This window comes from Hibiscus syriacus, unplaced genomic scaffold (genome assembly GCF_006381635.1).
Source record: "Hibiscus syriacus cultivar Baekdansim isolate YM2019G1 unplaced genomic scaffold, ASM638163v2 tig00110332_pilon, whole genome shotgun sequence".
Lineage (NCBI taxonomy): Eukaryota > Viridiplantae > Streptophyta > Magnoliopsida > Malvales > Malvaceae > Hibiscus > Hibiscus syriacus.
The window spans coordinates 879,550-896,832 of NW_024062688.1; the positions used below are offsets into that span (position 1 = coordinate 879,550).

A 17,283-nucleotide genomic window follows, 5' to 3' on the forward strand; every position below is an offset into this window, starting at 1 on the left:
GAATTTATTTAAACATCATTATATAAAAAAAACTGAGAAATGATGAAAAACAAGTTCAAACATGATGTTGCAAATGAAATAAAGCTCCATATTGAATAAAATGATCTCTTCTTAATTAGGATGCCCCATTACCCATCTAATGTCGTGGTACTTAACTCAAACAGATGTTACATATTGTTCTTTGATGCCCCACTCAAGCTCGTCATCCACTGTTCCACCAATTCCTCTGTTAACGTCCCATTTTCCACAAGCATCTCTATCTCCTTTAAAAGCGGCCTACAGTTTCCCGTAGAATGTCCCAAAGCCCCCAAGTGGAAATCACAGACACTATCTTGATCATAGCTATGAGCAGAAGGGTCTGGTTGCACTTTCACTAGCCTCGGTGTGAGGTATTGACCTTCAATCAAATGGGGATATAGATTTGAGATAGGAGTTTGGAACACTTTCAAAGCATTTTTCGATCTTGGGACTTTCTTTGGATATCTCGAGTAACCGCCTGCCCCTTTTCTTTTACGGCTTTGAGAGCTCTGGACGTAACATTTATTCACCTCATCAGTTTGTTCCTTTTGATCGGTTGGGTTTTTAGAAGTGTCTTTCAAGTTTCCTTTGCTAATTGCATCCTCAATTAACTCTCCAGCTGTCATAAGATCCTTGAAGTTATTCGTCGACTTTCCTAACATTAACTCAAAGAAAGGAGCTGGAAGAGAATCGTGAAACATATATGATATTTCTTCTTCTAACAAAGGAGGTTGAACTTGTGTTTCCACTCCTCTCCATCTTAGGGCATATTCTTTAAAGCTCTCAGTAGCTTTCATTCTTATCCTTTGAAGGTCATGACGTTTTGGGGCTAAGCCTTTAACATATTGATATTGTCCCAGAAAAGCATCAGCTAGGTTGACCCATGTCTTAATCTGTTCTTTGTTCAAACGGTTATACCATACTATAGATGGCCCAACAAGACTATCACGGAAGTAATGAATCAACATATTATCATTATTTAGGTACCCTTCCATCTTTCTACAAAACATCTTTAGATGAATTATGGGACAACTAGTGCCATCATATTTCTCAAAATTAGGCACCCTAAATTCATATGGGATGACCAAATCAGGGAACAAACTAAGTTCTCTAGCTTCTAACTCCTTGTGAGGGGCATTAACAATCTTCATATCTTCAATGGCTTCATTCAACCACCTGAATTTGTCTTCAAATTGCTCAAAATTGACGAGGCTCATCCTTAGGTCTGAGTTAAACGCTCCAGGGCAAATTATCACTCTTGATGTACCCGTCTGATGAGATTGATTTCCTTTATCCTCTATTTTTTCTTTACTAGCAGCCTGTGGTACCAGTACCTGGATCATTTGATTCGATACGCCTTGCAAAGAACCCGATGCTTGATTCCTCGTATCTTGTTGTGACCCGATGAACTGCTCTTGCAACTGATCTTGTGATTCATTATGAGATTGCTCCATTGTTTCCATTTGTTTATTCATGACGATGAGGAAGTAGAATGAATGAATGGTCTTGTTATTACTGTCACATAACCTTCCATAAATTATTTCTGTGTTTTTATAATTAATGTATGTAAAATGCTTAAATAAAAATATGCAATGCAAATACAAATGCCAAATGCAAATACAAAAGGTGTCATTCTAGAGTGACCATCTTAAAACAACTTTCATTGAACACAAAGGTCTTGATACATCAAACAAACTTTACATATAATGGACAGCTTTCACTCTGAACTTTTCTATCTCCTTCAAAAGCCAATTTAATTTCCACTCATGCTCGGGGGTCGAGTTGTCAATCTGCTTTAATCTCTTGCAAAGCTAAATCAACCCATTTGTGAGCCACATCGCTACTTGTGTCATAGTTTCTTTCATGATATTGTCTCTTTTCTCTATCTTGAGTGCCGATTCTCGGAGCTGTAAACACTGCTGTTGGATTTTCCTTGTAAGAAAGTCATTGTGGTTATGAAGCTGTATGAGATCACGCAATCATCCACAATCTTCATCAACTTTCATTCTTGGCTCTAACGGCTTCAAGCTCGTCATTCTCCCGTTGTGGCGTTGATATGAAATTTCCATATTGGCAATGGACTTATTCAACATCTAATTCTCGGTCTGATATCTTCCCAAATTATCAACAACTATATTGCGTCTTTTCTACAATTTGTAAACATGAGAAAACTTCTCAACTGACCTTCGTGCATCTTGCAATTCTTTCCCAACTGTTCAACATCATTTTTAAGTTTAGTGACCCTATTATCCACTCCTCTAGGACATTTCCTATACCAACAAATTTAAAAGTTGACTGATCCTTCGAAAATCATCTCGCATGGCTTCCATCTCTCTGCTCAATTTATTATTTTCACTTCTTAAATGACGAATCAAGCTTCGTATTTTGGCAAACAATTTTCTTCATGGATGTCCTCACTGATACTCTACCCTTGGTCACTTTGGGTTCAAACTCAACAGGATAATTTGTTTTCAAACTGGGTTGTCTTTTCAATTCAAACTCCAATACTCCATGATCTAAAAAGTTGGACTCGACGTTTGAAGGTGGAACAATTCTCAATAGAATGTCCTTGAATCCCAGTATGATATTCACAACGAACGTGGACGTCATACCAACTTGGATATGGAGGTTGCAAAGGTTTCACATAATGCGGTGCCACTTCTCGGGCTTCTAACAGTTCATCATACAATTCCTTATATAATATTGGGATGGAATCACAATGAGATCCACCTCTCAACTTGGTTGAATGGAGTTTCCAGTTTTATTTCCCTGTTTGGGAATAGGCTATCAAACACCAACGAGTTTGGACTGCATGTCTTCTTTTCATCCTTCTGAACTTCTATAGTTGCCACTATTTCCTTGGCATTTCCAAACAACTTGTTGATACGAATAATTGTGCGTGGTTTCTCATTTTGGCTAGAATCAGCAGGTTCTAAAGTAGTCCCTTGTGTATCTGACACCTCGAGATTGTTTTCATTGAGTTCTTCTTTTTTGGTAGAAGTCTCTCTTCCTTTGGACAAAACATCTATTCTATCCATCATCTTGGACATTTCTCTTTTCTCTCTTATCTCATTGTGCTCTTGTCAGACATATGATCTTTATGTGCGCAACTCTTCACTATTTTCGAAGCTTTCTCAAGATGCCATTTCTTGACTGTGTTATAGTGTGTTTGATCACGAAACCCCTTGTCCGTCATGAAAACCTTTTACTATGATGACCACTCATAAATCAACACCTTTTGAATATGTCATGATCATGCAATGCGGACAAAGAGAAAAAAAAACAATATAGAAACAAGTTAGTACAAATGAGATAACAAATGACAAAAAGCAACAATAACAAATAATAATTAATGCTAATAAGAATGAAAATGCAAATGCAAATGCACAAGGTGTTAATTCTAAAAGTGATCACCATAGAACAACCTTCATTTAGACAACAAGAATTTAGTACCCCATGTAGTCAAAATATAAATGTGATTCTTCATTTCTTCATTTCCTTGATTCGTACTCTTCATGGAATCTAATATTGCACTCAAAGTTGTCGGCGTACTTTATCACCTTTGATGACGCCAGATGTCTTTAAATTGAATCTGATGTCTCCATTTTACTTTCAATACGAAGTGATCTTCATGTCTTTGTGAAGGGTCTTCTTGTCTTGGTATAATTGTATCTATCTTCTGAGAATATCTTGGCCTTCACTCTTAAAGGAAGTCTTCAATCAGCTTCAGATTTCTTCATTCATCGGATGTCCTTCTTCATGGATCATCTGAATATCTTTGAACCTCCTGATTTTGACTACATGGTTAAGAATTTCTTGTTTCAGTATGACCAGCCTTCTTATTAGTCAATTACTTGCGAATTAACACCTTGTGATGATGAAGATGCGAATGCAATAAAATCAAAATAAATAGACATAAAAAAAATGGGTTAGTACACTAATATCAACAACAAGATAATAAATATAAATCATTAAATAAACCTACCCTTACATGTTGGCTACCCAATCATGTTTTAGTAGATCCTACCCAACATGATATCTACCCCCATGCTTTGTTTGAACATTAAAACCCTAACCGCATAATATCTAATTCACATGCTTGCTTGACAATAAACCTAACCGCATGATTTCTAGTTCGCATGCATTTATTCGAAAAGTGAAAATAAATGACTCAAAAAGCTTTTCCTTGGGTACCCTTCTCACGGGACTCTTAAGGTTCGGGTTAGGCTCGACCTAAGTTCGGGCTCTATGTTCACTATATGTTGGGTTCGGTTCTAAAGTAATAGGTTCTCGAATTGTCCTTGTCGGTGCCCCCTTGGGTTGCCGAACCCTCAATCCTGGCCCATCACAGGCTTTAGAGGATCGAGTTCAATTTCAAGGGAACACACCTCCTTATGTCCATGCGAAGGTGAATACCATCACGAGGACCATAAGGCGTGAGCTCCAGGAGCGATCCACTATCCCATGCGGAGGTGAAAACCACACGAGGGCATAGTCTCTCACTCCTACTTAAATAGGACGGAGCGGAGTTTTAGCTCATGTTATGATAATGCAATTGTGCAGTGTGTGAGGAAAAGCGGAAAAAACAATCAATAAAAACACTCAAATCAATTCCCAAAAACACAATTATTCTGATCATTAGCAAACAGATCACAACTATTTAATTGTCAATCGATTAAATTAAAGAAATCAAAATACAACAAAACTATTAAAAACAAAGCAATGGATCAAAAACCAAATTAAAATGAATTTATAATTTCCAATTGCAAAGACAATTAATTAATCGACTATCAGCCTGACTCTCTAAAAAAAATCCCCAGCAGAGTCGCCAAGCTGTGGAAACGATTTTTTCTTAAAAGTGAGATTTTGAAAACCACATTAATTTTTAATTTACCTTTTTCAATTGATTTTTAATTTAAAAAGCAATGTGATTAAAAAGACCTCTCGTTTCGATTTTTTTTGGATTTCCTTTACGATCGAAAAAATATGGTTCAAAGAGTCGCCACCAATCCTTGATTAGGGTGTGATTGGGCACCCAAAAAATGTTTGTTATTTTAAATAAAAAATAATTTTAATTAAAACAACAAATTAAGGTTTGCGTTGCCAAAATCCGAGTTCGAGAGTCGGTTACGTGCGGGGAAGGATTAGCACCCCCACAACGCCCTAAAACGGTACCTAGTCGATTAATTAATGTCTTTGCAATGAACTTTACAAATTCGAATTCAATTTGATTTTTGATCCTATAAAACAAAGATGTAAATTTAAAAACATTCAAAAGCATTCAAATGAATTAAATTAAAATTACCAAGTCGTTTTAGAAAGATAAAGAATGTTCGATTATTTACAAATATCGAGACCAGATCTTAAAAGCTATAACAACCTTTTCTCGATAAATTTAAATAAACGAACATTTCCTTTTCTTTCGTTCCCAAATTTTAGGTGACAAATCAATTTTTTGGTTTCACTTTCGGGATACACTTTTAATTTAAAATCATCAAAACGGCTCTCTAATCAGTTAAGACAAGCCACTCAAGATAATTTTAAATTAAAAGGGTATTACCCTTAGTCTGATTATGTATTTATAAGTCGAGTTGCGCATGAGGGATCATACAAATTATGCAAAAAGGATGTCATGCAAAATTAATTAAACAATATTATGATTAAAAATGATGCAAGTTGTGCAAATGATGCATGCAGTTCGTAAATATACATATGCAAATATATAAACCATATGCACAAAGATCCCACAGCATGTCTGTAGAAATATGATATGTTGCTTTCATCAATGTAAATATGAAACTTGCATGGCAAGCAAGGAAATCAGAACACAAAGTGTCAACTAATACTTTATTATCACATACTAAGAATGACCGAGGAGAGAAAAAAAATTAAGCTGTTACTTTTTAGTAACTACAATATATATATATTATATATATAAAGAGAGATAGTAAGAGAGAAAGAACCAAGCCCCAAACCAACTCAGTATGAGAGTCCTGACATGTTTCCATACCAAAAGAGTGACCCAAATGTTATGGTTTATGAACGAGATTCCACAATAGCAGACTCCATGATAGCTAGTTCCCATTTCCCAAGCATTGTTCCTCCAAATACTAGAATAGACGATGAAAACTGTACTTTTTAAACCTCATTATCCTGCCTCAGCTCTTACTTTCATTCTTGTTCACAGACCCGTCAGCTCCAGTGTTTTTACTCGAGTAATACTCTTTGAAGAAATAACAGTTCAAAAGCCTAGGCATCACCTCCCTAGTCCCAATATAGACTCTTTGACTGAAAGCTTAACAAAGCTATCCTAGTGACACTGACTCATTAAGGTTTTATTAGATCTCTAGAGTTGAACCCATATGCATAATGGACTCAGAAAAACGCAAGGTGGGGAAGAAAAGAACACAGATCAAAACAAAATGCGTTTATATAAGACAAATCATGCACATTTTTTGAACAGTGAAAGAATATAGTAGAACATGTTTTCAAGCCATATTTTACAAGTTGGTAAAGAGTGCTCGAAGTGTTTACTGGACTAACAAACCGGGAGGGATAAAGAATATAAATGAACAGATTTCATAATTTCCCAGCCTTATGTGGTTACGAGTATACATCACACTGATCGTTGACATGCAAAATGTAAATCGATAAAACGATGAGGAAACATATCACCGAAACGCAATGTCATATAGCAAATAAGACAAAACCCAACAAGTAAAACTCAAATCCATTCTCTCCAGTAGCTAAAACATCGAAAAGAAAGAAGAATGTTCATCGTAAAGAAATGAAATCGTAACAAACACAACTCATAAAAGCAGAGCGAAAGCTAATCGAAGCTAAAATAGATTAAGAAATATAAATAATGGACAGAGAAATAGATGGAAAAGAGTACTCGGGTTTCTCTTGAGAAGTAGAAGATTGGCTCTTAGTCTCTGCCAGTTCCCCCCTCTCTGTGTGTGTTCTCCTCTTTTCCTTGTTTATGATGCCTTGAAAAATTACCAATGCCAGTAATGCTTCGTTTTTTTGTTTTTTGTTTTTTTTAGAACTGCCCACTCTCCAATTTTAAATCCTCCTCTATCCTATGAAAACCGAAACCCCTTTTTTTGTTAACTCTCGATAACCAATTTTTTTTGGTTTTCCAGGGAGTATTCACATGGGTTGGAAATTGCTCTGTAGGGTCACTGGGCTTGAGTTGGGCCTTCAACTAGTATGCTTCGGGTCTGCTCCGACCTAGCCCCAGATAAATTGAGTATCTACACATATGAGACCAAACATTTCTATTAATGCATTTACCAATACCAAAATGTTCTATAAAGCATGAAAAGGTAGTAAAGTATTACTTCGATTTTCGTGCCATACTGATCGACCATTTAAACTCCATTCAAACGTCCTCGATCTTGAAATCAACTTCCAATAATTCCTCACAATCCAGACCATCAAAATTACTAACTCGTATCCAAATAATTTCTCTTGCCATAAAGATAATTTATTAGAATTGAAATAATAATTTAGAAACTCAATTTGTATAATAGAATACTTGTAGGGCTACTTTAAAAATTAATCACTAAAATTATGGACTGAAACAAATTAATTTGCACTATTGGGCCATAAACTAAAATCAATGGAAACTAGGCCAAGTTCTTACCAAACCTGGAGGACTCATGATGTGATTTTTCCACTTTATTTTCTAGTCCCACCCACGTGATTTTCCTGTTGGTATCATAACCCCATTTTCCCTACATTTCAATTCCATTTCTTTAACATTTCATAAACATTACACCTCTTCAAATTGTAGTTGTGAATCTTTCATGTCCAATATTGATATTGCATATTAGACCGTCCATGCTTATGGCAATCTAACTGGTCCGACATATACAGGCAGTCCGACTCTTGGTAAAGCGGGTGCGATTGGTTATCGAATACCCATTTGCCGAAGAACATATTACATCTCTCTTGCCTTGTACTCCGTCGCCAACCTGATTCTGCGTCCAGATCCGCTCACCAGATTTCTTCCCATTGTAGCCCTTAATGGAGTTGTAGATATTGATCTACCAAAACCTGACGCTCCATTGGGAATATTTGATTCACAAGTAAACGAAGTTCATTGAGTGCTGTGAGCAGAACCATGATCCAGGCTTTCATGGATTTGTTGAAAGTTGAATTCATTGTAGAGAATCGAATAAGTTATGAAAACAAGGAGAAGCACTGTAAGCAAAGGGAAATGGGGTTTCTTCATATATTTTTTTTCTAATCTTGGGTTGATGTTCCTATAGTCGTTAATGGTGGTTTCGTAGGTGAAGAAAAGATACATGGAGTAGAGCTCACGATGTTGGCCATTGGATTTTGAATGAGCTTCGTGGTGATTTGTATCGTCGGTGTTGGAGGAAGGCCGATCTACCAAGAGTTGCTTTTCTTTCTAATCTCCCATTTCTTAGTTTTATAACTGGGCTATCTTTGAAAAAAAAAATATTCCATTTGTGTGGTTCTCTATTTTCCAGGTTATAAAATTCCCATCAATCCAAAAGATAAAATTTCACGTGAATTCCAGAATATTCCAAAACTAAAGAAGGACAATTTACAATTAAGATCTTTTATTTTTTTTACAAAATATCACTTTAATTTAAAACTTTATAAATTCTAAAATTTAGCCCCTTAATTGGAGGTGTTACAAATATAATCATGCTGAGTAACTCATAACCATGACTACCAATAACACATACACATGCGTTATTACCTCTTGCTTGTAAATGTCAACACACATTACATACAAGTTTTCATTTTAAATCATTAGCACTTTGTTCGAATCCAACATATTTATTAGATACGGGTTCTATAAATTTCTATTTTATTGAGGACTCCCTAGACCCAAATTACAAACATACCAATCTTACCTTGTCCTAATCGTTTGATACAATGCCATTATAATATATAGTAGTTTTGTCCTAATTTTTAAACTAGTACGGAAAAGAGGATTACATTATGAAGCTGTTGCAAGCCCCGTTGAAAACTAGCATTGAAAGAAGCATTCATACGAGAAAGTGCTAAACCAAATTCAACACCACCTTCCTCTTCTCTACTCTCAGCCATGGAAATGGATCCCAGTGAACCAATGTGAGCCACTTCTGTTTTCCTGGGTCTTCCCCACCCAAAATCTATCTCATAAACACCCAGTCTCGGTGATGCAGCTAAGCTTATAACCTGGTTCCCAGATTTGAATCTTTCCTTTGTCTTTGATAACCAATTTTCAGCCTCTCTAATGCTCCCAGCTCCTCCAATTCCATCACTTGTCTTCCAATGCCTTTGCAGCCACAATAAACTCCATTCTCTTTCCTCAGCTCGCTCTTTTTAGCTGCTGCAAACCGTAGCTCGAGACAGTTCCCGAAGTATGTTGCAGGCAGTCCAGGGGGTGCCTACATCTGCTACGAAATAAAATGGAAATGACAATCTTTCAGATCGATTTTCTTGTAATTTGTTCAAACAAACCCACATGTATGCACACGTTACTACGACCGTTGAAACCCTGAATTTCTCAGATCCATTTTCTGCCATCAAGTTTCTTGAAACCCAAATTTTCAATAACTAAACCTGTGATCGTTTGATGACGAAGGTGAGCCGAAACTTCTTGTTGGTGGGAGTAGGAACCAAATCCTCCCAATTCGAGTTATCCTTGATGCATTTAGATGCTATCTCCCGAGGGTCCATGTCTTTGATCCAACCCCTGTTGAAATCTGGTAGAGGATACTTTGAGAAGACTCGAATCCCCTTGAGATCCATTGAGGAATGCCCATGTTTTCACGAAATGAATGAAAGCCCTTCCGTCGGCTACCAACATGGTTAAACGTGATGCCTAATGCAATCCCTGCACTGGGAAACAGTGTTATCTGAATACCATTAGAGGCTTCTGCTTCTAAAAGTTCTTTGAACTCATATTTGCCAGCAGTAACTCGGGGATGAGAGCTTGAAATTCCTCGAGATGTCGTTCATGGTCACCGATAAGATGGTCGAAGTCTGCGGTGGACTCTTGGGTGTGATAAACCAAATGGAATCGCCGTCTTCGAATTGAATATAGGCAGCTGAGAAGGTGGAGGCAACACTAGATTACCCGCGAGAGGGAAGAAATGCTGGAGAGCGAGTGAATCTGATGATTTGAGATTGGGAAGAACAGTTTGCATGAAATGGGAGGAATCGTATGGGAAATATAATTTCCATGTATTCCTGACTTGATTCCTTCATTCTACAACTACAATATGTGCAACACCTAATAGCTCTGAGTTTTCATTTATTTGAAATTCACATATTTGAAAGATCATGTAACCCTTCAAGGACTACTTTAATACACACAAAAACTTGGACAATTTGTCAGACAACTCATCATCCGATAGCCGAGTAAGATAAAAGCATAATTTAACGGCTTCAACTAGGAGGATCTGACTTGTGTTCTTATTTTAAATAGGAACTTTCTGCATGAAAATGGGCAAAGTACTCTCTCATTCATCATACAAGCATATAACCTTAAGCAAAAAACCCTAAATGGTGACATATATATAGGGTTATCATCATCAACTGGTTGCAAAGTAAAAACAAAACAAAAATGCGACCGAGAAAACAAAACCAGTAAAGTTTCATTCAAAGATATGCTGAATTTATGGACTTCTGAGCTCTTCCTAACAAGTATAGCTATATAAATGATATCATCAGTACATGTGCTTCATCAGTCTTCGGAACTTACAAAAATGATGACTTAAAAAGCCTTTAACTAAACAAGAATATCGGCACAATTTTTCCCTGAAAGTAAGATGTTTTGATAAGCTCTAACATTCAATCAGCATATCTCATTTCAGTCTGCAAGTAATGTGTCCATAAACATTAAGAAATCGATTTTCGAGATGCTGATGTTTTAAATATGAACCTAACTTGCAAAAGCCCAGTGAGGCAAGATTCATGGCATAGTTTCCTAGGTAACTTTCTACTGGTTCCCAGAAATCAAAGTTCCTCTCTGGTCACACCAAGAACTCCACAACATATAAAACTAGCTATTTTCAATTGTTACAGCCTTTTCAATCTCCTTTAGCTACAATAACAAGGCCAAATATAAATCATCTCACTTGATGGACCTTTAATCATAGTTGCAGTCAGCTGCAAAAGATCTTCTATTTCATTCAAGCTGTTTTCAGATATTAATATAGTAAATGAAAAACAAACAAAATTATACCATTTAGAATAGGATTTCATTTTTATTTAACAATAGAGTTACAACAAGATGTGCAGAAGGAAGCCAAAACAGAGTCTTATAACCCTTATTAACTCTGTTTCGAACTAAATGGATTGGTATGCATGCAAATCCAGTAGAAAGTTCTTAACAATATGCAATTAATAATTCCTGACCTTTACAGTTCTCATGCTAGAAAACATTCTCATTCAACCTCCAGTTATTCTCGTCCAAGGAGTTGATGTTGCCGATATAATATCATCCTCAACAATGAATTGATCATCTGATTATCCCCATCAACCCTGTCACCTCCGTGAATCATACCATTGACATGGTGTAAATTTTGCATCATTTGTGAAGATATGGTTGCTGGAAGCATGGTCTGCAAGCGCGGTTGGATGACCAGTCCATTGAGAAACAATCCCGAGCATTTGGCTAGTAAGATTTTGTGCTCGTGAAGAAAACGTTCTGCATCTGGTTCATTTCTGCTCGGTGCTGATTTAGCGTTCATCCATCCTTTTCTTCCATTCTGATTTCTTTCTATTCAACCTCTCCTCCCGTTCACTTCTTGTATAGAATCCTCTTCTTTTCTTCTTCTTTCGTTCTCTTCACTTTCCTTCTCCATAGCTTTCCACTCATTGATTCTCTGCCTTCTCAGCTTCTCCCTAGCTTTCTCTCTTCCTTCCCTCCCCTTTTCTCTTTCTTCCAACTTTCTTTCCCATTCTTTCTCAAGCTCCAATCGAACACTCTCCTTTCTTTTCCTCTCACGCTCTCTCTCTGCCTCACGCTGCTCATACCGAGCCTCCAATTCCCTTAACTTCCCTAACTGGTTCGCAAGAAATCCAAAGGCCTTCTTCTCCAAACCCTTCAACACTTTCCTTTTCTTTTTCGGATTCGACTCATTCAATTCCACTTCCTCATACAGAAATCCATCATCTACCTCTTCCCTCACTTGATCGTTACCATTATAATTGCCCTCTCCTTCATCATCGCCGTACTCGAAACCCAAAGCTAACACCTTGTTCTCTCCCCCATCAATTCCTGCGAAATCCCCATCCCCATATGACCCATTTTGCCAACTCCCCAATATCCATCCCATTACCTCCAACGAATCCCCCCCGTTTTCCCTTTCCTCAATCGCAACCGCCGCCATCATATCACTACTGGTATTGCTATTATTGTTATAGTACACGAAGCCACCACATCTCCAAACACTTCTTTGTATCGCAAAAGTTGGACCAATATGTAAGCCCTTCTGACCAATCAAAGTCCTCATCCCCAGTGCACTCTCCACCGGCCGGATTATCAACAACTGTGTCGGGTTTCTTAATCTTCTGCTTAACAAGCAAGTATTGGTGCCTCATATTTTGCACCTTAGTGGAGACATCCTTCCATGACCACTGCCATGGATATGCAATAGAATCACGCACATGATGCGCAGAATTCACATAACAAGCAATAGGCTTATACTTCTTTTCTCGGGTTTTCATTTTCGCAAGAGTTCCATCAGCAACCATTTCACCATATTTATCAATTAGGGTTTTCTCTTCAGCTTCGGTCCATTTCTTTCTCTTCGGTATCATCTTTTGGGCACAATTTATTTAAATAAAACAATAAAAAAAGAAACGAAGTTTCTCTATAAAGGTAACTTCAAATTCATCTAATATACAATTGTATGGCATATAAAAAAGGACCCAAAATTAAAATACCCTAAATCAACGAAACACCCAAAAGATGAGACTTGGAAGAGCCTTACCTTAAGCTACGAAAGAGACTGAGGAAAAGAAAACAGCTTTGACTTTTTGGGGTTTTCTTTCTTCGAAGTAAAGATGGGAAATTTTCTGGGGAAATTTTGGGAGAGAAAGCGACGGAATCTGTGAGAAAGTAAGTACTTTTTTTATTGAGTGTCGGCTTTAAAACTCAGAGCTGAGAAAAATTGAAGGTACAAAAAGAAAGATCGAACAAATGCAAGTACACTATATTTAATAATTAACTAAAATACACATTATCGAATTTCTAACATTAATTATAATTTTTTAAAAAGAAATACACACTAATTTATTATTATAATTATTATTTAAATATCACTACAAAGGAGCGGTAAACGCGGGCTGGTAAAACATATGTCCCGGTGTTTTGTAATTTAGTTGATTGTTTTAGTTCGTTCAGGATTTTTGGCTTCGCGGTTTGATTCTGCCTTGCACATTTGACACGTGTTGCCTAGCGTAAATTACCCTAGATACTATTAAACTTTGTTTGTTGACTCATTTATACTATTAAACTTTTAATTTTATCAATTATAACATTGAATTTTAATTTTATGTTCAATTATGTTACTCCTCCACTAGGTTAGTAACATAATGATGACATGACTAATGGTTGCTAATGTAGTATGTTACCATTAAACTTTAAAATGATATAATTTTGGGACAATTATTGGTTCTCAAAAAGATGTCGTTTTAGACACTAAGGGATGTATTAATTTTACCATTAAACTTTTAAACTATTTACTTTCTTGGCACTGCATTTCCAGGCCATCACCCATAACCAAACACCGCCCGTCACTAATTATATTTTACAGTAAGATTGATATCAAAATGTTCAATTTCACTCACATTTCTTCTCGATTATATTTTCACGAAACCCACTTAAAAGCAACGAAAATTCATTAAAAAGTTTGACATATTAAAAAGTTTGAGCATGTTGTTTTTTCTCGAAATAATGTGTCTCACTATTTCAATTTTTGAACAAATACCTCAAATCCCATAAATCTAAGAAAGTCTCCAAACATCTAAAAATGGTAGATATTTTGTTTAATTCCATCGATTTTGAGTAAGTTTCGTGAAAAATTAATCATAAGAGAAGTGAAGCGTGGACGTTTTGATACCACTTTATTTTAGTGAAATACTATTGATGACAGGCGTTGATTGATTGTTGACGACAACAGGAAAATGCAATGTCAAAAAAGTAAAATATTTAAAAGTTTAGTGATAATATTAGTACATCCTTAAAATTCAATTTCTAAAACATCGTTTTAGGCATCATAACAACCACACTGAAATGATGTTTATCAACTCTAAACATATTAGAGAGAATGAATGTAAAACATGCTTGACACTTAATAATTAAATTGGTTCTGATGGTTAAAATTCTCGTAAATGAAAAGTAACATAAGATGTTTATATATGAAAACTGGGTTATTTTAAAGATGCATAAGACATAACTAATTAGAGGGTAAATTACGCGTTTTGTACTTCAACTGTTATTTTTATTCTGTTTTAATTATTAGACTTTTTTTGTTTCAATACCATATCTAATGTTACGTTTTTGTTTCATTTTGCTCACCCACCGTTAAAAAATTAATGGTGATAATGACGTTTGTGGCATTTACTTTCTAAACGCTACTTAAGTATCATTTTGTGACGTTTGGATTGTAAACGTCCCTATATATCTAAAGTTTGTGGCGTTTACTTTCTAAACACCGTTACAGAACAGTTTTGCTGCAACGATAATTATTATATTAACTAGTTTAAAAGTATCATATTTTAGTTGATTCAAAAGTACTATTTAAGTACTACAAGATCAATATCTTCAAATCTTCAAACATTATTTGATGTTTATATAAATAATATAGAAATAGTTATTATGTACGAGATAAATCGATGATGTATTTAATTAAGACTATTGACCCAATGCACGTAAAAGATATATAAATTACTTTCATATGATAAGATGTTAATTATTTTGTATAAATATAATACAAAATGTATAGTCGGATGATGCATCAAATAAAATAACGTATTTTCCTAAATTTTGCTTCATTGTAATCTTCTAATGAATAGTAATACAAATCAGGCTAAAATTATAGGTTTCATTATTTAATTGTCTTCTTATTCTTATTTTGATCGTTAAAGTTTAAAAACTTTCAATTCAATCACTTAACTTTCGAATTGCTCTTATTTTTATTACTCTAGCATGACATGACTTATTTTATTAATATTTTCTATGACATAGCTTATCTTATCAATATTTTACCCAGGTAAGATTTAAAATAAATATAAAATCTTTATACCTTATATCAATCCCTAATATACAAACCTCAAACGTTTGAGGTTAATAATTTAAAGTTGAGTGATTTTGGGGTTTTGGTTTGATGTTAAAGTAAGGTAGTTGTATAGGGGATTGTATATTTGAGACGATAAGGGTGTTGGAGTGTACCATGCAGGTTAAGGCGGACACATGCTATCGTAATTTTATTAGGTTGAATGAGTTTGGGGTTGAGATTAATAATTAAGATCAAAAAGTTTAATTATTATTTTTTTACTTTAAATCCTATTTAATATTATTTTTTCTAAATTATTGTGTCATAATAAAAATAATAATAAAATAATTGTCATCCGACCAAAACAAGAATAATTAACAATACACCAAACGGCAACTCGATCAAGTGATTTCTAAGGAAAATATCAGTTTGCATTTAAATAATTAGAAAGATTAGAATACAAATCCAAAAGAAACCAAAGAGCAGTTATTTTGTTGATGTCTGAAATGCTCTACGCTGAATATCCATGGATATCAGAAGCATTATTTAGGGCATGCCACACTAGGGTAATTATCGAGTGAGTAGATCGCGAGTTGGGCAGTATTCAATTTGTACTCGTTAAAAAATTTATTGCTCAACTCGTGCTCGTTAAAAGAACTTGTTACTTAACGCGTGCTCGTTAAGCTTACCAAAATTTTTATCTTATTTTTAATTGTAGGTAAAATCTAATAATATTATATAGAACTTAATATAAACATAAATTAATAAATTTAACAAAAAAATATCAAAAGAGTGTATGGAACAAATTGAAAGTCTAAACTCCAAAATAACAATCCACAAATATATTAAAATAATAATTAGGGTTTGATTTTTTGGTGTAGTAAAATAATAATTATTAATTATTATTTTAGTATTTTTTTTATTTTTTATTAGAAAAAGAATAGATTAGTTCTATATATCTTTTTATTATCTATTAGTAAATTAATAATTTTTTTAATAGAATAATTTTTTAAGATAAATACTAAAAGTTAAAAAAAAAAATTTAATGAACTGCTCGTAAACTTATTGAGTCAGATTGGAGTTTGCTCGACTCAGCTCGTTAAGGTCTCGAGTTGAATTCGAATTCAAATCGAATCAATTCGAATCGAGCTTTTATCTAATTTTGACCAAGTCGAGTTTGAACTGCTCAACTGTACCATACCATCTTTTACAAAGCAACAAAACGGTTGACAGGAGCATTTATAGAGCTACAAACATAAAAATAACAAAAATGCAAGTACTCATTGATTTAAATTGTATATGTAATCATATTTTCGGTTATATTATGTTTATCACAATTATAAATATAACAAGTATTATAAAGATCGTGGGTATCACGATAATACAATAACAATTTTAAATGATAGAATTATTGCTTTATAACAATCGCTATCTCAATCCCATAGTGTGGACTGCTATTTAATTCTCCGCTCAAAGATAAATCCTCACTCCGCTTTGCTAGCTTACCCAGAGGTATTTGTCAAGCAGAGATTAGATAAGTAACAAAAATGCAAGTTCCCAAAGATAAATAACAATTTTTTCACAGGTTTTAATATTTCAAAAACTTACATATTTTTGTACTTTAAAAAATTAATTATAAATTTATATATATTTTCAAAAGTTTCTATTTTTTTTTAAATAAAATGATTATTTAAAAAATTTAAAGATATAAAAACTATAATTTTAATTCAATTAAAAGGCAAAATTAGATATTACCCATTATCTTAATGCCACATCATCATCTTTAAAAGGACAGTATAACCATTTTACAACTGAATCAAAAGTTGAATACCCAAAAATCATTTCGACAAATTTTAGTGATCTTTTATATGCTTTATCCTTATTTTTAATTTTATATTTTAATCAATTTCATGTATCCTGGTTAACGTGATCTCCATACTTCAATTATTTGGTTAAATATTAAACCAAAGATTACGTGTATCGTTAAAGATGAAGTGACCTAATTTCCATT

General features: G+C 34.5%; 1 pseudogene; it reads right to left on the minus strand.

The window, feature by feature from the left end:
• Positions 1–8,970: 8,970 nt before the first annotated feature.
• On the minus strand, positions 8,971–11,741 carry LOC120119191 (annotated as a pseudogene).
• Between the last annotated feature and the right edge of the window lie 5,542 nt (positions 11,742–17,283).